Source organism: Hylobates moloch, unplaced genomic scaffold (assembly GCF_009828535.3).
Source record: "Hylobates moloch isolate HMO894 unplaced genomic scaffold, HMol_V3 SCAFFOLD_13, whole genome shotgun sequence".
Lineage (NCBI taxonomy): Eukaryota > Metazoa > Chordata > Mammalia > Primates > Hylobatidae > Hylobates > Hylobates moloch.
Window position 1 is genome coordinate 92229255 of NW_026652288.1, and position 25463 is coordinate 92254717.

General features: G+C 37.6%; 1 pseudogene; it reads left to right on the top strand.

The window, feature by feature from the left end:
* The first annotated feature begins 786 nt into the window (after positions 1–786).
* Positions 787–8484, top strand: LOC116480116 (uncharacterized; annotated as a pseudogene).
* Positions 8485–25463: the final 16979 nt, after the last annotated feature.

Consider the following 25463-nt stretch of genomic DNA (forward strand, 5'->3'; position numbering starts at 1 on the left):
ACAGATAGATGTTATCGTATGTGCCAGCAGTGGCTGCTACAGAAAGCTACTGAGACAGATTTTGGGCTCAGGAAGAAAAGAATGATGTGATACAGAAAGTTAGGTGCAGAAAGTAAGTTAGTTACTTTCCCTCCAAAGAGTTGAAACCTGTGTTATTGATCTATAACAGTGCTAGCCATTGGCTCATTGTCGTGAGTTTATTTCATTTACTTCAGTGTTAATCTCAAAAGTCAAAACAGCGTATTCAGGCCAGACAAGGTGACTCACACCTGTAATCTCAGCACTTTGGGAGCCTGAGGCAGGAGGATCACTTGGGGTCAGGAGTTTGAGACCAACCTGGGCAACGTAGCCTGACGCCCATCTCTCAAAAAATTTAAAAATTAACTGGTCATAGTGGCGGGTGCTTGTTGTCCTAGCTACTTGGGAGGTTGAGGTGGGAGGATCACTTGAGCCCAAGAGTTCAAGGTTGCAGTGAGCCAAGGTTGCACCACTGCACTCCAACCTGGAGTGAAACCTAAACTTGGTTTCCCTCAGACATGATAAATCTTCATCTGAGTCATATGTCCAAGTTATACTTTAACAAGAGATATTTTCATTAGGATGCTTTTAACTGCGACTAAAACCCAAAATCTGTCTTATACAATACATGAGTACATTGACTCATATAATTGAAAATTCAGCTCAAGCTTCAAGCAAGGGTTGATGTAGAGGCCCCCATAGTGTCACCATAGTATTAATTTCTTTCCATTTTTCTGCTTTATTGTCCTGGATATTGCCTAAAGGGGGATGGATGAAGCCACCAACATCATGGCTGCTCGAAGGAGGTAACTCAACATTCTCTAAGAAGGAACGACACATGAAAATGGCTGTCATTTGAAAAAAATATATTTTTATCAAAGAGAAAATAATCTACAGATAAGACAGTATTTAAGAAGCAAAGCTTTATTTATTTTGAGTCTGTTTAGGTCCATGGTGGAGGAACTTGTCCTCCCATTTGCTACAGTATAAACGTTTAGTACGCCAACAAAAAGAGGCTGTGGTGAATCCCAACAAACATGCCAGGCTTCACACAGCACACCAAACTCAGTGCACCTGAGAGAATCCATGGTCTTGACTCTTCATCATCTAGAGAAGTAACTGAGACTCAGGGCAGAGAAGTGAACATAAATTTCATCATATGAAAACTGAAAAGGCACTTCAAAACGTAAGTGGGGATCAAGCCTCTGCACACCAAAACTTATTTATTAGTCAAGAAACAACAACTGCAGGCCGGATGCACTGGCTCATGCCTGCAATCCCAGCACTTTGGGAGGCCAAGGTGCATGGATCTTTTGAACCCAGGAGTTTGAGAACAGCCTGGGCAACATGGTGAAAACCCATAGCTACAAAAAATTAGCCAGGCATGGTGGTGTGCACCTGTAGTCCCAGCTACTTTGGAGGCTGAGGTGAGATGATCACCTGAGCCCTGGAGGTTGAGGCTGCAGTGAGCCAAGATCGTGCCACTGCACTCCAGCCTGGGTGACAGTGCAAGACCCTTTCTCAAGACTCTGTGGTCCAATTTCAGATAGCAAGCTTCTTTTCCTCTGATACCCACAGCTCCTACTTGGCTTCATATGATGTTTTCTAAATTGATACATACACATGGCAAAGAATGCATTCCATAGTGTAGGAAATACAACTGGTATGTGAATATCAAGTGCAAGATCTCACCAAGATTATTGTTTAGGATGAGACTATAGTTTATGTATCAGTGATAGTCCATCTTTTATACTCTGTTTTTTAACTTTAATTTTAGAATTCAGAAATAGCCATGAAACTTCCATAGAGTCAACCTCGCACATTGAAAGCAAATTTTACACGCTGCTGTATTCACAGAAAAGCTTTGGATACTCTGGATATGTATAAAGGTTTACGAGAAAAAATTTCTAAAGCTTTAAAGGCTGTCAGTCTCATTAGTGTCAAGCCACTGATTTCTTTACCTTTTTTTTTTAACTTTTTAAAGAAATGAAGCTCATTGGCTTTCACTCAGTAATGTTCTCACTCCTCTATTTGTTTTGCAAGGAACTTCAAGTCTCTTCTGTATGTAATCTTCAATCTGCCAAATTGTATGCATGACTTGTGTTGGTGTTAAAAGATAATTGCTCATTTGAACATTCTAAATCTAGCCTTCCATGGCAAGTTTACATTCCTCATGCAAGATAAAGTGAATGGGGAGATCATAAAACTGGAGCTATAAGGAACACTGTTTGATCATGGTAAGATCGGTTTTGTTACTTAATTACTTTGTTTAAATTCATCTGAAGAACCAGTTGTAAATATTTTAAACCTTATTAAAGAAACACTTGAAAAAGGGGCCTCAGATTTCTGCTTCTGGTAGTAAAAGAGATTAAATATTCTGAAAGATCCTGCCCCTCAAAAACAAGTAGATCCTGGATAAATCATCCTTTATTTCATTTCTGAATTAGTAAGGACAAGGGGAAATCTTCAGCATCCTTCCAAAAAATAAATTTTCAAAAGGCAAGACGGTGAGCAATAATAAAAGGGGAAAATGGGCTGGCCTAAAGACAAAAGCTAGTATCAGAGCTGTGTTAGCTGAACTAACTCTTGGGCTAGAAGCAAATACAGGAACTGTACCTGAAAGTACTACTTTAAGCTAACATTCTCAAAGGACACTAAAGTATTCCAGGTCAGTATTTCCCCTGTTTCCTAGCAAAAGCAAAGTGTTTTCTGGAGAAAATTATCCCCTATGTATTCCCACAGGATTCTCACAGATTAAAAGGAAACAAATATGAGCTCAAAACCAAAATCAGCAAATATACATTGAAAGAAGTCACCCTTATTACGAGTCACCAGTAACTACAAATAGATTTAAGCCCCTAAGCAATTCATATTTTGGAATTGTTGGGTACAGAATATAAAATTGCAATCTATGAACTGTTTAAATAATGAAAGATGTGTTCATAAAATGATTGTTAAGAGACTGTCAAAAATATGCAGATTTGAAAAATAAAAACAAAAAGGACTTTTGGAAATAAATATAATAGTTGAAAAAGAAAGTTTAACAAATAGTTTAAGTTGCAGATTAGCTGTAGATGAAGAAAGAATGAGTGAACTGGATGATATATCTGAAAGAAATATCCAGGATCCAGTATAGAGGAAAAAAAAGGAGGAAATATTAAGATAGATTAAAAGATATGGAAGATAGAATAAAAGGCTTTAATATATATCTAGTCAGAGTCCTTGAGAGGAGAATAGAGAAAATTGAGAGCTGCTATATTTGAGGAGAAAATGAATTTTTCAGAATTGATGAAATGCAGGCCAGGTATGGTGGCTCATGCCTATAATCTCAGCATTTTGGGAGGCTGAGGTGGGCAGATCACTTGAGGCCAGGGGTTCGAGAGCAGCCTGGCCAACATGGTGAAACCCCATCTCTACTAAAAAAAAAAAAAAAACAAGAATTAGCTGGGCGTGGTGGTGTGCACCTAGAATACCAGCTACTCAGGAGGCTGAGGCAGGAGACTCTCATGAACCCAGGAGGTGGAGGTTGCAGTGAGCCGAGAGCACACCACTGCACTCTAGCCTGGGAGACAGAGTGAAACTCCATCTCAAAAAAAAAAAAAAAATTGATGAAATACATATGTTCATAAGTAAAGAAAATCAATGTATAATAAGCAAGATAAGTAAAAAGAAATCCATAAAGATACACATTTTAGTGAAATTGCAGACCATAAAAAACAAAAACAAGATATTAAAAAGTAATCTGAGGCTGGGTACAGTGGCTCACACCTGTAATCCCAGCACTTTGGGAGGTCAAGGCAGGTGGATCACCTGAGGTCAGGAGTTCGAGACCAGCCTGGCCAACATGGTGAAACCCCATCTCTACTAAAGATACAAAAATTAGCCAGGCATGGTGGCAGGCGCCTATAGTCCCAGCTACTCAGGAAGGCTGAAGTAGGAGAATAGCTTGAACCGGGGAGGCAGAGGTTGCAGTGAGCCAAGAGTATGCCATTTCACTCCAGCCTGGGCAACAAGAGCGAAACTCTGTCTCAAACAAAAAAAAAAAGAAACTTGAAGGAAAAGGAATGATGATTAGCATCGCAATAGTAGCAATAGAACATAAAAGAAAAGGTTTAATAACTTTAAAGTATTTAGAGAAATTAACTGTCAAACTTATGTACTCAGCAAAACCATCTTTTCATAAATATTAAGAAAATAAAGACATTTTTAGTTGAACAAAAAACTAGAGTTTGGCATCAACAGATCTTCACAGAAACTTCTAAAAGATGTGCTTCAATAGAAGAAAATTATTGCAAAAGTCTAAAATGCAGAAAGAAAAAATTGGTACAAATGTAGATAATTCTAAGATGACATCATATGTATGAAAAAGAGATAAATAAGGACAAAGAGGAAGAGGTAGAAAAAAGGTGAGGAAGAGAAGGAGATATAATTTACAGGGTTTAAAAAATAAGGTATAGCACTAAAGTTTTTGCTTTCTATAGCATTTGAGTCAGAAGTAGGTAGCTGATTAAAAGTGTTATAAGATTCTTTTTATTTTTCAGATCATTTAACTTATTGGTTCACTTCAATCTTACTTAAATTTAACATGTATGATAAGATTTCAATAGTACTAAAAGAAAATAGTGTATTATGTTTAAGTAGTAAAGGGGAAACATATGGTTAAGAAAAAAATTTAACCAAAAAAACTAAATTAATTTTTTAAAGACAAAGGAAGAAACAAGAGTGAAACAAATAGGGGAAATTTTACACTGATAGAAACAAGTCCCAACATACCAATAATCACACCAAATGTAAAAGGATTAAATACCAGTTTCAAAAAAAAGAAAGCATAGCTATACTGTTTATCATAGTCATACTTTTTAAATGTGGAAAGGTTAAAAATACGAAGACAAAAGAAATACTAGACAAATATCAAAATAATAAAGAGGCCACTACATTAATATTAGATAAAACAGAATGTTGGTGGGACCTCATCGCTACAAAAAAAACACAAAAATTAGCTGGGTATAGTGACAAATGCCCGTAGTCCCAGCTACTTGGGAACCTGAGGTGGGAGGATCACTTGATCCTGGGAGGCAGAGATTGCAGCGAGCCGAGATAGCACCAGTCCACTCCAGCCTGGGTGACACAGTGAGATCCTGTCTCAAAAAGAATGGAAGACAAAGAGCATTATTGGAAATAGAGAAGTGTACTATATATTGATTATAGTTTTCAATTCACTATGTGATTTTAGCCATTTTAAACCCAGATACATATAAGAAAATTGCCTCGAAATCATTATAGGATATTTTAACACACCTCTAGTAATTATTGACAGCTTAGAAGATAGGAAATTAATACAGATAAACAATATTTAAACAATATACATAAAAAGGGATTGGTATTAATATAATTAACATATTTAGAATTGTGCCCCTAACAACTAGAGAATACACATTCTTCTCAACATAGAAGCAATGTTTTCAAAAATCAACCACTTAAACACAGCCATACAGCAAGTCTGAACACATCTCAAAGGATAAGTATCATAAATACCACATCGTCTGGCAACAATACCATCAAAAAGGAAAAAAACAATAACACAGATTTGATAGACGACTTCAAGCCACACATTCGGGAAGTTTTAATAAGAATAACTACAAGGAAAAGTATAACCTAGCACATCAGCATAAAACAGCTGAAAACCAAAGACAAGAAGCAAATTTTTAAAGCAGTCAAAAGAGACACTGTCTTCAAAGAAGCAACAGTAAAATAAGCAGCCATCTTCTCAATAGAAACCATCTTCTCAACAGAAGCCATCTTCTCAACATAAACCATCTTCTCAACAGAAACCATCTTCTCACCAGAAACCGTCTTCTCAACAGAAACCATCTTCTCAACATAAACCATCTTCTCAACAGAAGCCATCTTCTCACCAGAAACCATCTTCTCAACAGAAACCGTCTTCTCACCAGAAACCATCTTCTCAACAGAAACCGTCTTCTCAACAGAAACCGTGAGCCAACTTCTCAACAGAAACCACAGAAGACAATGTGCTAAAAGAAAATAACAATAATGTAGCATTTCATATTCACCAAGAATACCCTTCCAAGGTAAAAGCAAAAGAAAGACAGTTTCAGACCTACAAAGTATGGGTGAATTCGTCACTAACAGACCTGCATTATGGGAAATGCTAAAGGGCGTTCTTCAGGCAGAAGTAAATGGTCAGTGGTCCCAGATGGAAGCTCAAAGGTGCAAGAAGAAATGAAAACCAACAGAGAAAATAATATAGAAGCAAATATAAATGAATATTTACAATATAAAACAATAAAAATATTGCTTTGTGGGGATATAGATATAGATATGACAGTAATAGCACAGAAGTCAACAGAACAAGTAGAGTGAAAACGTTCTTCAGTGTTTGTGATTAACACAGCCGTTCTCAAAGTGTAGTCTACAGGTCTGCGTTTGCATCACCAGTATCACTTAGGAAATTGTTGGAAATGCAAATTCTCATGCCTCACCCCATGCCTGCTGAATCAGAAACCCTGATGACAGAACCCAGCAATCTGTGCTTTAACAAACCCTTAAGGCAATTCTGATGCATGTTCAAGTTTGAGAACCACTGGCCTGGGAAATAACAAAAGTGACAATTTACATAGATGTTTAATAAATTGAGTAACATGTTGTTATCTCTATGGAAACCACTAAAAAGTCATAAAATAATATAAAATTACTTAACCAAGGAAGAGGGGACTACAATAATAAAAAATACTTAATCAAAATAAAAAGCAAGAACTTTGAAAAATGAGCAGAGGCAATTCAGTGAAGAAAGGACAGTCTTTTCAACAAATGGTGCTGGAACAACTGGGGATATGAAAAAAAAAAAACCCTAGACACAGGCCTTACACCTTTCACAAAATTTGACTCTAAGCAGATCATAAACCTAAACATTAAAACACAAAACTGTAAAACTTCTAGAAGATAACATAGGATAAAATAGAGGTGACTTTAGGTTTAGTGGTATGTTTTTAGATACAACATTAAAAGCACAATCCATGAAAAAAATTAGCAAGTAAGACTTTATTAAAAACTCTTCAAAACACACTTTGCTCTGCCATTGATGGCATCTGTAAGACTCAAGGCAAAATGAACTACAGAAGTACTCTAGTTGATAAAGTTTTCCCCCATAGAGGTATGGATTAAGAATTCTAGTACTGCCTGATACTGCTATACATGTATACAGGAATTGAACAATTAAGTAAATGGATAGCAGATGATAGGAGGCAGTTTTCTCACTGTTGAAGTAGGAATTGATAGATAAGGAAAAGGAGGGGAGTAGAATGATGTATGTGGTAATGGATTTGAACTAGAAACATCAGCAAGAACTTCTATAATAATTAACAATATGGAAACAGATGGTTACACATAGAAATATTTATAAATATGTGTATATATACAAGGTAGTATATATACATATATTTAATTGCTCTGTCAGGTGAGAAGCCTGCAGAAAAAACTACATCTCAATAGCAATGAACACACCTAGCACCCAGATCTTGGTTCCCAATATCATTCTCCAAAATAAAGGAACCAGGGCTCCTTGGAGAAATGAGTGACTAGGACTGGGGCAGGAAATATACAAGATAAGCCTGGAGTGTCTTATAGTGCTACAAGTAAGAAACTGCATTCTCTCTCCCTTACTCTGTCTCTCTCCTTCTCTCTCTCTCTCTCTCTCTCTCTCACACACACACACACACACACACACACACACACACACAAATTAATGAGAGTATCTCAAAGGGGCTCAGGACCAAAAAGCTCCCAATGGCCAAAGCTAGAAGGATTTAAGCAATGAAATAAATAGTTTTGGATTAGAGCCCAGAGTATAAAACGCATATCCATGAGCTCAGATTTGATATAAATATATGATTAAATAAGTTAATAAACGCAGGAAAAGAAACAAATATTCAGTACAAAAAAAAGAATTCCAAATAAATTATATTGATACGGTGACTAGGTTGGCCAGGCTTGGTGACTACACTGGCCCTGCTACACCGTTCCACACCTCCCACTGTCAGATTGGGCTGCTACCTCTGTGCCTGCCAGTCATGTTATTAATACTACTGCCACTGCTGTCACTGCTGCTGCTGCTGCTGGGACCTGGCCCTGGGTCCCGCCAGGCCTCCAAGAGGTCACACGTGCACCTACGTGGGATCCTGGAACTGGCAGGAACTGTGGGTTGTATTGACTCCTGAACCCCACTTACCTATATGAAATACAGTTGCTACTGTGGCCTGGGAGGCCATGGCCAGCACCGGGATGCCATTGACCGGACCAACAGAGAACAAATGCCAAAAACTCTTGTGCAAGTGTGACCAGGAGATTATTAACTGCTTAGCCCGAACTGAGTACAACTTAAAGTACCTCTTCTACCCCCAGTTTATGTGAAAGCAGGACTCGCCCAAGTGCGACTGGCTAGCTTGACTTGAAATGCTCCTTTGCACAAGGAAATAAAACTCCTTCTCGCTGATGAAAAAGTATTATATTGATACTTCACCCTAACGGAAGGGGAGCATAACTTGCCACTCCTTAAGGACTATGTATAAGGAACTTCCATCCAAGGAGTACAGTTAGAAGGGGGAAATTTAAGTGAGTATTTTTATGATAGGGACACTCAAGAAACAGTAACCCAACCAAGTGATCAAGGTTAATATCAACCATCATAAATCATGTTGATAATGTTGATATTATGTGTGATGAAAATGGCACTTTTCTTCTACGATAAACCCATAACTCCAGTCTAATTGTGAGAAAAACATCTGTCAATCTAAATAACAGAGAGGGAGACTGTCTAAAAGAAAACGATGTTTATTTGGGAATGAGCGTTGCCATGGCAATAAGCATCCCATAGTAAACTATATGAGTATTCAGGGAATTAAAAGAAGAAGAAGGCTTTTAGAGGAAAAATGAGGATTATACAATTGTTATGACACCATTATCCTTGGCTACAAGGATCAATAAGAAGAGTGGCACTAGTCTGAGGTTGAACAGGAAGTTGCTGGGCAGATGTCCTCACACGGGTTCTTCTTTGTATGTAGTTGCAATGGTCTTTGTGCAAGGTTGTGGTTTCTGCAGTCTTCTGTGATAGTTCTTGTTACCAGGCATTTGGGCATGAGAAACTTCCCTTCAAGACCTTCCCTGGGTCTCTTTGTCAGGAATTTTAATGCAAGTGACTCCATTGTGATTCTGACAACTTTCACATAATCAAGAGATTTGTGAAATTTATTCTAATTATATTGGAATTTTACAAATTCCAACAGAGGGCATCCTGCAGTATACCAGACCAGTATGCCTCAAAACTTGTCAAGGCCATTAAAAGCAAGGAAAATCAAGAGGAATCAGGAGACGTGAACACTAAATTTAATGTAGTATCTTGGATGAAATCCTGGAACAGAAAAATGAGATTAGGTAAAAACTAAGGACATTTGGAAAAACTATGGACTTTAGTTAGTAACAATGTACCAATATCAATGTGTCAATTTTAACAAATATCATGAATAATATAAGATGTTAATAATCAGAGAAACTGGGGGTACATAGGAACTCTGTACTATCTGTTCAATTTTCCTGGAAACCTAAAACTATTCTAAAATAAAGTCTCATTTTTTAAGGCAAGATGAGAGAAAAATAACATTGACTAGACGAGAAAAATGGAAAGCATATGGTAAGGTGGTAGACATAAATGCTTAATCAGTAATTGCATTAAGTGCAAAGAGATTAAATTCTTTCCATTAAAAAAAACAAAGATTGTCAGGCTGAATTTTCAAAAACTTTTATATGTTGCTTATAAAAGAAAACTTTAAAAAAATGCACAGAGGTGGCTCATGCCTGTAATCTCAGTGCTTTGGGAGGCCAAGCAGAAGGATGGCATGAGACCAGGAGCTGGAAAACAGCCTGGGCAACATACTGAGACCTTGTCTCTACAAAAAAATAAAAATAAAAATTAGCTAGACATAGTGGTACACACCTGCAGTCGTAGCTACTCAGGAGGCATAGGTTGGAGGATTTCTTGAACCCGGCAGTTTGAGGCTGCAGTGAGCCATGGTCACACCACTACACTCCAACCTGGGCAATATAGCAAGACCCCAACTCAAAAAAAAGGTACAGAAAGATTAAAAATGAAAGAATGGGAAAAGATATGTCGTGCAGATATTAACCCACTGTCAAAAATGCTTAGTAGGAAAAATAAACCAGATATATCTTTTTCCGCCATTTTACTTTCAATATTTCTGTATCTTTATATATAAGGTTGATCTGTTTGGGATGTACTAGATTAGATAGCATTTAAGACAATAATTTACTGAAAATAAAATGAACATTTCACAATAAGGAAAAGGTGAGTTCACCAAGAAGATATGGCAATTTGCAATCTGTAACTACCTAGTAACATTGCCTCACTGTGTATTAAGCAAAAATTGACAACATTAAGAGGAGAAATAAGCACATCTATAATCAGTGAGCTTTTCAAAATACCTATCTCAGTATTGCTAGGACAGGCAGGTAAAAAAGGGGTAAGGATATAGATTATCTTAAATATATGGTTAACAACTTGAACTTAGTAAATATAAATAGAAAACCACCCCCACAAATGCAGAATATAAATTGTACACACGGAATGATACAAAAATTGACTGGCTGTTCTACCATAAATCACATCTTAACAAATTTTAAAATATTAAATTAGAATATATTCTCTGACTACAGAGGGAAAAAACTAGAAATAAGTAACAAAAATGATTAGAAGAAAATGTCAATATGCTTATAAACTAAACAGTACAGTTCTAAATAAAGATCAAAGAACAAATCACAATGAAAATCAGAAAGTATTTTCAATTGAACAATAAATAAAACACATTTCAAAACATGTAGGCTACATATAAAACCAGGCTTACAAGAGAAATTTATAGCTTTAAATACATACATTAGTAAATAGATTAAGAATTAATTATCTAAGCATTTATTCTCAAAGAGCTAGGAAAAGAACAGCAAAATATTCCCAAAGAAAATTGAAAGATGAAAATAATAAACATAAATACAAATTGATCTAGTAGAAAACAGATGTACAATATAGAAATAAGATAAAACACACAAATTTTAAAATCTAGGAATGAAAGAGGAGATATTACTACAAATACTATAGACATTTTAAAATTATTTTAAAAGATATAACTTATGCCAATAAATTTGACTATTTAAGTGACACACATGGACAAATTCCTTAGAAAACATAATTTACCAAAAGTGACACAAGAACAAATACAAAAGTTTTCTTTGTGGGATTTTTTTTTTTTTACAATATATTCAATTTCTTTAATAGGTAGACGACTATTTGAGTTATTTGTGTCTTCTTTCATAAGCTTTGAATTTTAAGCTGTCAAGAAATTTGCCTATTTAAGTTGTCAAATTCATAAGCTTACAGTTGCAAGTGATATTTATTATCCTTTTAATGTCTGTAGGGTTGGTAATGATGTCCCTTTTGTATAACTGATATTGGTTATTTGTGTCTTCACTCTTTTTTTTTTTCTCAATCAGTTTGGCTAGAGGTTTACCAGCTTTACCAATCTCATCAAATAACCAATTTTTGATTTCATTGATTTTCTTTATTGTTTTTATGTTTCCTATTTCACTGACTTCTGTTCTTATCTTTATTGTTATTCTGCTCACTGCTCACTTTGGGCTTGATTTTCTCTTCTTTTTCTATTCCTTTTTGGTTTTTTTTTAGAGAGAGAGATGGGGTCTCACTATGCTCTCAAACTCCTAGTCTCAAGCAATCCTCCTGCCTTGGCCTACAGAAGTGCTAGGATTACAGGAATGAGCCACTGCACCCGGTCTCCCTTTTTTTTTTTATTAAAAAAAAAGGGAGCTGATAAAGGACATCTACAAAAGAAACTTAAAATTAATATCACATTTAATAATTAAAAATTGAATGATTTCCCCTTATGATCAGGAACAACACAAGGATGTCCACTCTCACTATTTCCATTCCATATCATAGTGCAGATTGAGTGAAATAAAGCAAGAAAAAGAAATAAAAGACATACAAATTACAAATAAAGAAATAAGCCTATCTCTATTTACAGAAACCATAATTTTCTATGTAGAAAATCCTAAAGAATCTATTTTTAAAAAAGACTAGAAACCATGAGTTTAGTAAGGTTTCAGGATATAAGATCAATATTTTAAAATATCAATTGCATTCTATATAATAGCAGGGAAGATTTAGAAATTGAAATTTTAAAGCATAATTACTTACAGTAGCATCAAAAAAAAAAAAAAAGACTTAGGCTGGGCGAGGTGGCTCACACCTGTAATCCCAGCACTTTGGGAGGCCGAGGTGGGCAGATCATGAGGTCAGGAGACTGAGACCACCCTGGCTAACATGGTGAAACCCTGTCTCTACTAAAAATACAAAAACAAAATTAGCCAGGCGTGGTGGCGGGCGCCTGTAGTCCCAGCTACTCAGGAGGCTGAGGTGGGAGAATGGCGTGAACCTGGCAGGCGGAGCTTGCAGTGAACCGAGATCGTGCCACTGTACTCCAGCCTGGGCAACAGAGTGAGACTCCATCTCAAAAAAAAAAAAAAAAATCACTTAGAGATAAACCTAAAAAATAGTGTAGAAGCTGCACACTAAAAAGCATAAAACATTACTAAGAAAAATTAAAGAACTACATAAATGTACTGAGTAGACAGATCAGGATACTCTATATTCTTCAGGTATCAATCCTTGCCTAATAAATCTACAGATTCAATGCATATCCAGTCAGTATCCTTTCAGGTATTTATTTAAAGAAATAACCAAGTTTATTGCAATATGTATACGGAAAGAAAAAAAAAACAAAGAATAACCTATTTTCCCACCAGGCATCCACAGAGTTCCTATACTCATATTTCATACTATCTTTAGGATTTAGAATTGCCCCTAACTAAATTCATTTGCTCTATGCTCATTGCTTAATCTACTGTACATTGGATGATTGTACATTTTTTAAACCACATACAATCATATTTTATTAAAAGCAATGATTGACATAAATAACATTCAATTAAAATAATTTTTGTTTGGCCTGTTGGGAAGAATCAAGAAATTCACATATCAATATATAAATTTACCACATAACCCTTTATCTAAAAAAGAAAAATGTGAATCCATATTTCCTCACTTGTAAGCAATAGAAGTAATGAGGATATTCTTCTGCATATTTTGCACAGCAGCTTCTGTCACTAACATCTGCTGCTCTTTATATGATGCTTATGTGAAGATATGTGCCAGTTATGGTAAGCTCTATGAAAAAAGGAAGATAGAACATGTGTGAACCAAAACTGTAAAATATGAATATCAGGATACTATTTTTAAAGCACTGCCTATGTCTTATTTCATCACGCATTTACCTCTAGTTTTGACTTCACCTATTTATGTGAATGTTTCTGCAAAGTAATTAACCAAAATCCATGTCATTTGGCCTCTTCACCCCGTACATTCTGCCAACACTTACTTGACCCGAACATCTCCCACATCCTGTGTGTGGCATGTCTCCAAAGCCTCCTAGAAATTCCGGGTTGATTTCTGCTGCACCTATTTGATTAGCTCATTTTGCAAGTTTCTGGGTTGATGCAGACGATCACAAAGCCCGCTTGGCCAAGGGACAGAAATCAATAAGGAGGGAGACAGCAGGAACGACAGGGGTCGGGTTCAGAAACCTTGCCACACAGTGCGCTGGCTTTGTTGAGCTTCATGGCACAGGCCCATGTTCTGTAAACTTTTCATCTGCACACAAATTGCATTTCACAGCGATACTAAAAGGGTGGGTTACTGATGGTGCATGTGGGAGGTATGTGCACAAATCCTGTTATCAGATAATGGGATTACCATGCATGCCTCCTGAGCATGCTTTGAAAGTTTACTCCCGAATCTACATATACAGCCATGGGCCAGCCATTTTATAGCACAACAAATAAAATTGCTGCCAAATCACTTTTAAAATTGCTATTATCGTCATTATTTCTGTCATCGCTTCTGAGTCGGGCTGTAGCAACAGCCATATCAAGGTAAGCACTATTTTCATCACACCCCCACCCACCCCAAGTAACACCAGATTGTTTCTTAGTGTTTGTTCTGAAGCCCATAGAAACTACAGGCCTTGAGGAAATAAAGACGAAAAGTCAACAGGGAAAAAAGAAATTACCAGGTATTTTAGCAACACGGATAAGATGTCTTCTACAAAACTTATAACCAAAAAAACTATTTTAAGTGGTCATTTACCATTCATGTTGTCATTGGCTTTGGTGTAAGTTTTCACTTAGTCTTAGGTTATAGGCGGCACAGATGCAGGTTCCAACTCGTACCCATTTCAACAATTTCATGTCCAAGACTTTTGCCCTCTTGTGGCTGAAAAGACCTCATACTGTGCTCCAACTTCACCACCCCAGGTGGAGAAATTGTTCTGCGTGGGGAGACCAGGCCATAATCCTCAGGACTATGGTAACTATTGATCAGAATCCCTGAACCAACAGTCATAATGCACAATCTATCTGTTAAAATAAAACTTTTTTTTTATTTTTTGAGACAGAATTTGCTCTGTCACCCAGGCTGGAGAGCAGTGGCACAATCTCAGCTCACTGCAACCTCCACCTCCTGGGTCCAAGCTATTCTGTCTCAGCCTCCCGAGTAGCTGGGATTACAGGCATGCACCACCACACACTGCTAATTTTTGTATTTTTAGTAGAGGTAGGGTTTTACCATATTGGCCAGGCTGGTCTCGATCTCCTGGTCTCAAATGACCCACCTGCCTTGGCCTCCCAAAGCGCTGGGATTACAGGTGTGAGCCACCATGCCTGGCCAAAAGAAAAACTTCAGACCGGCAGGAGCAATGGCTCACGCCCGTAATCTCAGCACTTTGGGAGGCTGAGGTGGGAGGATCACCCGAGGTCGGGAGTTTGAAACCATCCTGGCCAAATGGCAAAACGCTGTCTCTACTAAAAATAAAAAAAAAAAAAAAAAATTAGGCATGGTGGTGTGGACCTGTAGTCCCAGCTACTCAGGAGGCTGAGGCAGGAGAATCGCTTGAACCCAGGAGGTGGAGGTTGCAGTGGGCCAAGATTACACCACTGCACTCTAGCCTGGGTGACTGAGCAAGACTCTGTCTCAAAAAGAAAAAAAAAGGAAAGAAAAACTTTAGACAAATTAAATTTAAGAAAGTTTAACTAAGCAAAGAACCATTTAAGAATTGGGCAGCCCCTAGAATTAGATTAGGTTCAGAGCGACTCCAGGACTGCCACATGTTTCAGATTATATTTATGGACAGAAAAAGGAAAGTGATGTACAGAAACAGTTGGATCGGTTGTAGCTCAGCATTTGCCTCATTCAAATACAGTTTGAACAGTTGGCCCTTTTGATTGGCCAAAACTCTGTGATTGGTATAAGAGGTAGGTTATAGTCTGTTTACACATTCAGCTAGGTTACAGTTCACTATGTATGGAGAACCCTTTAAGCTGAACTTAAAATGTATAAGGAGGCAGCTTTAGGCTTGACTTAATTTAACAATTCCTTCTTTTGGTTAACCTCTCAAAGCTGATTTTTTTTTTTTTTTTTTTTTTTTTTGAGACGGAGTCTCGCTCTGTCGCCCAGGCTGGAGTGCAGTGGCGCAATCTCGGCTCACTGTAAGCTCCGCCTCCCACGTTCATGCCATTCTCCTGCCTCAGCCTCTCCGAGTAGCTGGGACTAAGCTTGCAGTGAGCCGAGATTGCGCCACCACGCCCGGCTAATTTTTTGTATTTTTAGTAGAGACGGGGTTTCACCGTGGTCTCGATCTCCTGACCTCGTGATCCGCCTGCCTCGGCCTCCCAAAGTGCTGGGATTACAAGCGTGAGCCACCACGCCCAGCCCAAAACTGATTTTTTTTAAGAGACTTTTTGACCCCTTTGAAAACTTTAGGCATTGATATCACTCTGTCACCATCATAAATGGACTTATTTGATCTCAAATCCCACTAACAGTGGATTTTGTAAGGTGGGAATAAACAGAACAATAGAAAAAAAACTGATTAACATCAGGCTACTTCAGCCTAGTTTTTTGTAAGGGCTAGAGGAGACTTCTTTATTATGCTGGAATCTCCTGTTTTCAGGAGGGAAAAAAAAACTGATCTGTTTTAGGATGCACCTGCTTCCTCAAAGTTTCTGTTTGATTACATCATATTTAGCATGAGTGACTCCATTTTGGTTTGGTTTGTTGGGGCCTCATGCACAAGCTCAGCCCAAAATAATTGCTACTCATAATTTTGTTCAACAATTCCCCCCTTTTGGTCAGGTTCTTACCTGGGTGAGAATGTGACAAAAATGTAAGTCATTACCACCATTTTGTTACCATCATTTTGGGTTTCCAGTCTCAGCATGTCATTCATAGGTTATGGTGTCCTTGTGATTACGCATTTCTTTGAGTTTTTGTCATTCTAGTCTAAGAGAAACAATTTGACATTTTATGGATAGCTGTGGGCAAATATTTACAACTTTCAAGAAAATGCAGCACACTGGGGTAACTACTGTCATGACCATCAGGAGATCCAAGAGTTTGGAGTATGGTCCTTAGCCAGGGTCTCCATGAACCAAACCAAGTGAAATCAAGTAGATCAAAGAAAGAGCCAAATGAGGAGTCTACTCATTTTAACTGAGTAGCCTGTTCATTAATCCCCTGCAACCAAGTATCTGCAATGCCTGTGTATTCATCCACATGCAACAGGAATGTCAGCAACTGCATAGATTCTTCCATTTTCAGCCAGTAGGTAATCTAGAACAATTCTACTATCTAACACATCTACAGCAAGAGAATTTGAAGAAGTCTGTTATGCAACAATAGCTTTTGCAGTAAGATCTGCTATAAAGCCTATTACGAGGAATAGATTTTTAATTTTACATCATTTACTCCAAATCACGGAAAAATAGACCTAAAAAATTATGCCCATTCAGAAGTGTGAAGGCCTCCTGGCAATGTTCTCTTTAACCTCTGATAAAAGTTAAGAGGAGTGAACCCTGTTCTGTTTCTCACTGATTATGGCATGCAACATATCAAAGATTTTTCCCTCAAATGCAATTTTATTTATTTGGAAATTATTCAGCAATGCAAATAAATCCTTTTTACATATTTATACTTAATGGATCATTTTTACTACAAATCATATGACGAGAAATACAATATTTGTATAGATAAAGATAAATATACAATTTAGTGAGTGATATATCTGATGAGTATATAGTTTTACCTCAGTGAGTTTCTGGGGGCTTTTGTTGTTGTTGCTGTTTTGTTTCATTTTGATTGTTTTTTGAGGCAGAGTCTTGTTCTGATTGTGGCAGACTGGAGTACAGTGGCATGATCACGGCTCACTGCAGCCTTAACTTTCTGGACTCAAGCAATCCTCACACCCTACCCTTGCACATAGCTGAGACTACAGGTGCGCCACTACACCCAGCTAATTTTTTTATTTTTTGTACAAATGAGGTCTCGCTATATTGCCCAGGTTGGTCTTGACATCTGGGCTCAAGCAGTCCTCCCACCTTGGCCTCCCAAAGTGCTGGGATTACAGGTGTGAGCCACCATGCCTGGCCCTCACTGAGTTTTAATTTGCATGGTCTTGATTACTAATGAGTATAAATGCCTTTACATATATTTGTTGGCCATTTGGATATTCTTTCTCATGCACTGTCTGTTCCAGTCTTTGCATTTTCCTATTGGATTGGCTTTTTTTTTCTTATTGAATTGTAGATCTTTTTATATTTGGGATATGAGCCCTTTGTCTGTTAGATGTGTTACAAGTATTTTCTCCCTGTCTGTGACTTTCCTTTTCATTCTCTTGATGTGCCTTAATATGTCTTCTGACACATGTAGTAAAATTTAACAATCTTTTTTTCCCCAAGCCCCATTGAGAAATATCTTTCCCTGGCTCATGAGCATAAAGAAATTCTTTTTTTAAAAAATTGTTTATTTCCATAGGTTATTGGGGAACAGATGGTATTTGGTTACATAAGTTCTTTAATGGTGATTTATGAGATTTTGGTGCATCCATCACCTGAGCAGTATACACTGCACCCTATTTGTAGTCTTTTAACTCTCGGTCCCCTCCCACCCTTCCCCCTCAAGGCCCCAAAGTCCGTTGTATCATTCTTATGCCTTTGTGTCCTCATGGCTTAACTCCTACATATCAGTGAGTACATACGATGTTTGGTTTTCCATTCCTGAGTTACTTCACTTAGAATAATAATCTCCAATCTCATCCAGGTCACTGCAAATGCCATTAATTCATTCTGTTTTATGGCTGAGTAGTATTCCATCATATATGTATATACCACAGTTTCTTTATCCACTTGTTGATTGATGGGCATTTGGGTTTGTTCCACGTTTTTGCTATTGTGAATCGTGCTGTTATAAACATGCATGTGCAAGGATCTTTTTCATAAAATGACTTCTTTTCCTCTAGGTGGATAGTAGTGGGACCGCTAGATCAAATGGTAGTTCTACTTTTAGTTCTTTAAGGAATCTCCACACTGTTTTCCATAGTGGTTGTACTAGTTTACATTCCCACTAGCAGTGTAGAAGTGTTCCGTGATCACCACATCCACACCAACATCTACTGCTTTTGATTTTTTGATTATGGCCATTCTTGCAGGAGTAAGGTGGTATCACATTGTGGTTTTGATTTGCATTTCCCTGATCATTAGTGATGTGGAGCATTTTTTCATGTTTGTTGGCCATTTGTATATCTTCTTTTGAGAACTGTCTATTCGTGTCTTTTGCCCACTTTTTGATAGGATTGTGTTTTTCTTGCTGATTTGAGTTCGTTGTACATTCTGGATATTAGTCCTTTGTACAATGTATACATTGTGAAGATTTTCTCTCACTCTGTGGGTTGTCTGTTTACTCTGCTGACTTCCTTTTGCAGTGCAGAAGCTCTCTAATTTAATTAAGTCCTAGCTATTTATCTTTTTTATTGCATTTGCTTTTAGGTTCTTGGTCAAGAAATCCTTGCCTAAGCCAATGTCTAGAAGGATTTTTCCAATGTTATCTTCTAGAATTTTCATAGTTTCACATCTTAGATTTAAGTCCTTAATCCATCTTGAGTTGATTTTTGTATAAGGTGAGAGATGAGGATCCAGTTTCATTTTCCGACATATGGCTAGTCAATTATCCCAGTATCATTTGTTGAAAAGGTTGTCCTCTCCCCACTTTACATTTTTGTTTGCTTTGTCAAAGATCAGTTGGCTGTAAGTATTTGGGTTTATTTCTGGGTTCTCTATTCTGTTCCATTGGTCGATATGCCTATTTTTATACCAGTACCATGCTGTTTGGGTGACTATGGCCTTATAGCATAGTTTGAAATCAGGTAATGTGATGCCTCCAGATTTGTTCTTTTTGCTTGGTCTTTCTTTGGCTATGTGGGCTGTTTTTTGGTTCTATATTAATTTTAGAATTGTTTTTTCTAATTCTGTGAAGAATGATGGTGGTATTTTGACGGGCATTGCATTGAATTTGTAGATTGCTTTGGGCAGTGTGGTCATTTTCACAATATTGATTTTACCCATCCATGAGCAGGGGATGTGTTTCCATTTGTTTGTGTTGTCTATGATTTCTTTCAGCAGAGTTGTATTCCCAGGTCAATGGAGCTATGATCCTAGAAGGATTGTGGCTATCTCTACTGTGTCATGGAAGTTGTCAGGGAAGTTGGGGAAAGCTGGCAGTCAGAGCCCTCACCCAGCTCCCCTGCAATCTGAAGTGCCAGTCTCATTCCCACCGTTCCCCCACCAACAGCACAGAGTCTGTTTCCAGGCTGTGGGCAAGCAGGGCTGAGAACTTGCCCCGGGCTACCTGCCTCTCTGCTGCAGAAGCAAGTATGGATTTCCTTCTTCCCCACCTACGGAGTCTGCACACTGGAGTCACGCCCTCCCCTGAGTTCTGGCCACGAGGCTTCTCAATCAGTTCTAATTGTTACAGAGTTCAGCTGGAGATTTCCTTCTCCCTGTGGCCTTTTCCCAGGGCCCCTAGCCGCCCTCCCAAAGGATCCCTGTGAGGCCAGGAAGGAATGGCCTTCCTGGGGACCCAGGAGCTCCCAGCGCCTTTCCCGCCGCTTCCTCTACCTCTGTATTTTGCTCGGCTCTCTAAATTGACTCAGCTCCAGGTAAGGTCAGAACCTTCTCCCTAATCTAGACCTTCCGTTTCCCTAGTTGGGGGGTGTGTTCCGGGGCAGATGATCTCCCTTTCCCACTTCCATAGTTTGGGCACTCACAGTATTTAGGGTGTCTACTGGGTCCTGCAGGAGCAGTCTGCTTCCTTCAGAGGGTCTGTGGGTTCTCTCAGGTTTCCTGGTTTATTCCTGCAGTCGTTCTGGAGCTATTTATTCCTACAGTCGTTCTGGAGCTAAAATTCACGACGCGAGCCTCCACACACTGCTCTGTCCGTCCGAGTCAGAGCTGCAATCTAGTCCTGCCTCCTGTCCCAAGATAGTCTTTTAAATCATCTACAAAACCTTTATTGTTTTGCATTTGACATCGAGAAGGTCTACTTTTCACCTAAAATGTATATGGGTCATAGTGTAGATTATGGGTCCAATATCTTTTTTATTCTTTCTTTTCTTTTTCCTTTTTTTTTTTTTTTTTTGGCATTTATGGCTTATTTGTCCTGGCATGTTTTATTCTTTTATTGAAAAGATAGTCCTTTCCCTACTGCTCCACAGCAGTAATCAATATAACTAATTCATAAGTATATATGTGAGTCTTAAGCTCTCTATTTTGTTCATTTGTCTATCTATTATTAAACCAAATGATGCTTCATAATTACTAATGCTTTTAGGTCTCAGTATCAAGTAGAGCAAGTGTTCCCACATTAGTCTTCTTCCTCAAGAGTATCCCAAGGCTATCCTTGGCCCCGTGCAGTTCCACATAAATTTTGGGATTAGCTTGTCGAGTTTACACACACACGGAGAAAAACATTGTTGCTATTTTTTACTGGGATTACATCGAATCTGAAGATTAATTTGAAGAGAATCAATATTCTTTAAATGTTAAGACATCAACTCCATATATATATTCAATTATTTAAGTTGCCTTTATTTTTTCTTATTAAATTTTATAATTTTCACAAGGGTTCTGCACATTTTTTAAAGATTTATACCTAGGTACATGACTTCTTATGCTATTTTGAATGCTATTTTTTATTTCATTTTCTAAATATTGATTGCTGATTATAGACTTGCAATTAATCTTTACACTGATTTTGCATCCACTGCTGAATTTGGTTATAAATTCTAATAATGTATTCATAGATTCTTTTGGACTGTCTGTGTTACAATCATATCATCTGCAAATAATGACAGTTTTGTTTCTCTCCAATCCTTGTATTTCTCTCCCTCCACCCCCTGTCCCCTTATCTTACTGCTCTAGTGCTGAGCTAAAATTCTGAATAGAAATAGTGGTAGTGAGCTTCCTTGTATTTTTTCTGATTGTCTCATTTGCACCCATGGAATTTTTGTTTATAGAAGCGAGTGAGTGACAGCACAGAGAGATTAATGCCATTGAAGAAGAATTTATTTTCCAGGAAAACGGGACATGCTACACCACACAGGCCCACTTGGGGAGCACCAGGTGTGGTCAGGAGGCAGCAGCAGAAGCAGGGGAAAGCCTAGGCCAGAGCCTGTATTAGGCTTCTTTGGGAAAGGCAAGGCAGGGCAGAATCAGCAGTTTAGGAATGGCAAATTTAAATAAAAATCAGCAGGCTTTGGGTTATAGGGAGCTCTCTAGTTGCCTGGTACCTGGCCCTGCGATGATTTAAGGCAGGGGAAATATTGGCATGGTATGTGAGAGTTTGATAAAGGGGAGTGCATTTAAAGGTTTGCAGATTAGAGGCCTGCTCCCAAATTGTTTACTATTTTGAGAAATTAGCTAGCCCTGGAAGGGCAGTCTCTCCTTGGCCAGCAAGATTTTTGAGGAGTCAAGACATCATAAGATACAGAAAATAAAAACATAATAAACACTGATCCAAAAGAGAAAGCTTCCAACATTCCATTCAGGTTTTTTGTTTTATTTTGTTTTAGATATCCTTTATCCTAAAAGTTTCTTTTCTATTCCTCAGTTTTCAACAGTGTTTTTCCTAATTATGAACAGATGTTGGATTTGATCAACTATTTTTTTCTGAATCTATTGATTATATGGCTTTCCTCATATCTAGCAATATGAATACTCAATTTATTGAACTTTTAACATTAACCAATATTTTTATTTGTGAGAATAAACCCAACTTGGTCATGATGTGCTCATTTTTATACGTTGTTAGATTTGGTCTGTCGACATTTTGTTAGAATTTTTGCAACTGTACTTATAAGAGAAATTGGTCTCTTTTTCCTTTTTTTGTGCTGTCCCTATTGGATATTGGTACAAGGTTACGTTAGCCTCCTGCAATTAGTTGAAAAGTATACCTCAGAAATATTTACCAAGAAAGAGTTGGCCGGGCACGGTGGCTCATGCCTATAATCCCAGCACTTTGGGAGCCTGAGGTGGGCAGATCCCTTGAGGTCAAGAGTTCGGGACCAACCTGGCCAACGTGGTGAAACCCCATCTCTACCAAAAATATAAAAACTTAACCGGGCATAGTGGCACACATGTGTAATCCCAGCTACTCGAGAGGCTGAGGCAGGAGAATTGTTTGAAGCCAGGAGGCAGAGCTTGCAGTGAGCCAAGGTCGTGCCACTGCACTCCAGCCAGGGCTACAGAGTGAGACTCTGTCTCAAAAAAAGGCCAGGCGCGGTGGCTCACGCCTGTAATCCTAGCACTTTGGGAGGCCGAGGCAGGTGGATCACTTGAGGTCAGTAGTTCAAGACCAGCCTAGTCAACATGGTGAAACCCCGTCTCTACTAAAAATACAAAAATTAGCCGGACGTGCTGGCAGACGCCTGTAGTCCCAGCTCCCCTGGAGGTGGAGCTTGCAGTAAGCCCAGATCGTGCCACTGCACTCCAGCCTGGGCGACAGAGTGAGACTCTGTCTCAAAAAAAAAAAAAAAGAAAGAAAGAAAGAAAGGGTTAATAGAATATTAGCATTTTTTTCCTTGTTTGGTAGAACTGTCCAATTAAGCCAATCAGACCTAGAATCTTCTTTACAGGAATAACTTTAACTGGGATTTCATTACTTTAATAGTTATAAAAGTATTTCAATTTTCTACTCTTTTTTGTATCAATTTTGATAAGTCAGTAAGTTTGTGTCAGTTTTTAGAAGTTTGCTATTTTTCTGGACATTTCACCTAAATTTTCAATTATTTGGCATAAGCTTGTTCATATTATCCTTTTATAATCTTTTTAATGCCCTCATGATTGGTAGTTTTTTGTTTCTGATATTGTTTATTTGTTCTTTTTTTCCTGATAAATCTCACCCGAAGTTGATCAACTTTTTTAGTCTTTTAAAATAACTCTCTTCGACTTTGTCAGTGCTTTCTATTAAACATTTGCTTTTCTCTTTATTAATTCATGTTTTCATCTGTTTGACTTCCTCCATTCTAATTTCTGTGGATTTACTTTTCTGTTTTCTAACTATTTGAGATTGATGTACAGCTAAATAAATTTCAACCTTTTCCCTTAATACATACATTTAAGGCAATAAATTTTCTGTTAAACTGTTCTAACTCCATCTTTAAAATTTTTAAATGTACCATTTTTACCATTATTCAGATAAAAGTATTTTCTAATATTTCCTGTGATTTTTTCTTAGAGTCATGGGTTACTTAGAAGCATATTGACTAAACTCTAAGCAAATGGGAATTTTTTTAATTAATCTTTTTTATTACTGATTTCTCTAATACATTGTACTAGAGAACATATTCTATATGATTTCAGTACTCTCACATTTATTAAAAACCTTCTTTACAGCTGCTGTGCATTGTCAATAATTGTATATATTTTGCATGACTTTTTGAAAAGAATATGCAATACATAGTAGTTGGTGCAATACTCTGTGTCTGTTTGGTCAAATATGTTAAGCATATTGCTCATATCATTTATATACCTCATGATTGTTTTCTCAATGAGTGAAAACATGTATTGAAATCTTCTTTATGGTGAACTTATTTCTTCTTGCAGTTCTGCCTGGTTTTGCTCTCTATATGTTGATATGGCCATTAAAAGCATGCAGATTTAGAATTGCCATATCTTCCTGTGGAACTTAACCTTTTATCATTATGAAGCAAAGCCCTTTAATTCTAGTAATGCTTTTTCCCTAAATTCTATTTTGTGTCATATTACTGTAGCTGCTCCAGTTGTAAAACAAACTGGGGAGGAAGGACGGGTAAGCATTTCACTTTCTGTCTTTCTGTATCATCATGTTTATCCTTTATGGATATAGATTTGGATATATCTATATTTGTGGATAAATATAAAAGATTGCTTGAAAAATTACATATGTGTGTATATATAGTCATATATACAGTTCTTTAACTGGAGCATTTAATCCATTTATAATTAATGTAATTACTATTGTCTTAGAGTTATATTTATCATCTTACTGTATGCCTTCTGTTTGTGTAACAGCTCTATGTTCCTTTTTCTTTCTCTCTTCTCTTGCATTCTTGTGTAGTGATTGCTTGGGGGTTTATTTGTTTTGTTTTTATTGTGCTATTTTCCCTGTTAGTTTGAAAGACATATACTCTTTTAAGATTTTTTTCTTTAGCGATTACCCTAGAACTTAAAAAATAGATCCTTAATTTCTGACGCCTAATGAATTGAAAAATTATTTGTAGAAATAATTGAATGGCAACAGTAGCATTATAATGTTCCAGGTGTTATTTTTATCTGCTCCATTCAGGCACCTAGAGGCACTAGCAGTAAGCATCACCTTGCTTGGGATTTTCCAGGCCACTCATATGATCAGAAAGGTGTAAACCATACACTATCTGCTTTACTGCCAGTGTAATTTTATTGCTATGTTCCCAGACCAAAAGGTAGGAATGGGGTGTTATTTATCAGGACATGTGCACTTTGCATGCCCTGGATTCAAATCTAGCACCCCTAGCTCAGGGAGACCTCAGGTCTGCCTCACAGCTGCCTTTTCTGAATCAACACCAAAAGTGATCCAGTGGTATATTCACACCTTGACCTCCCACCCTCTGCTAGATCTCAGTCCAATCATTGTTCACTGTGTTGTTTACTCTTTGATGTATTTTTAGAAAAAAGTTTAATACATTTCATTCAGCTCTTTAGTTGCAATGCCTGAGAAAAATTACCCTCTCAGTTCCTGCCCCTGAAGTTTGTGGAGCTACCTATAACTTAGTTACTCCTCTAACCAGTACTTACTGAGAGCCTACTATGTGCCTGACCCTGTTCTATGCTCTAGAGATTCTGCAGTAAAGTCCAGGCCTCAAGGAGTTGACATTCTGGCTGAAGAA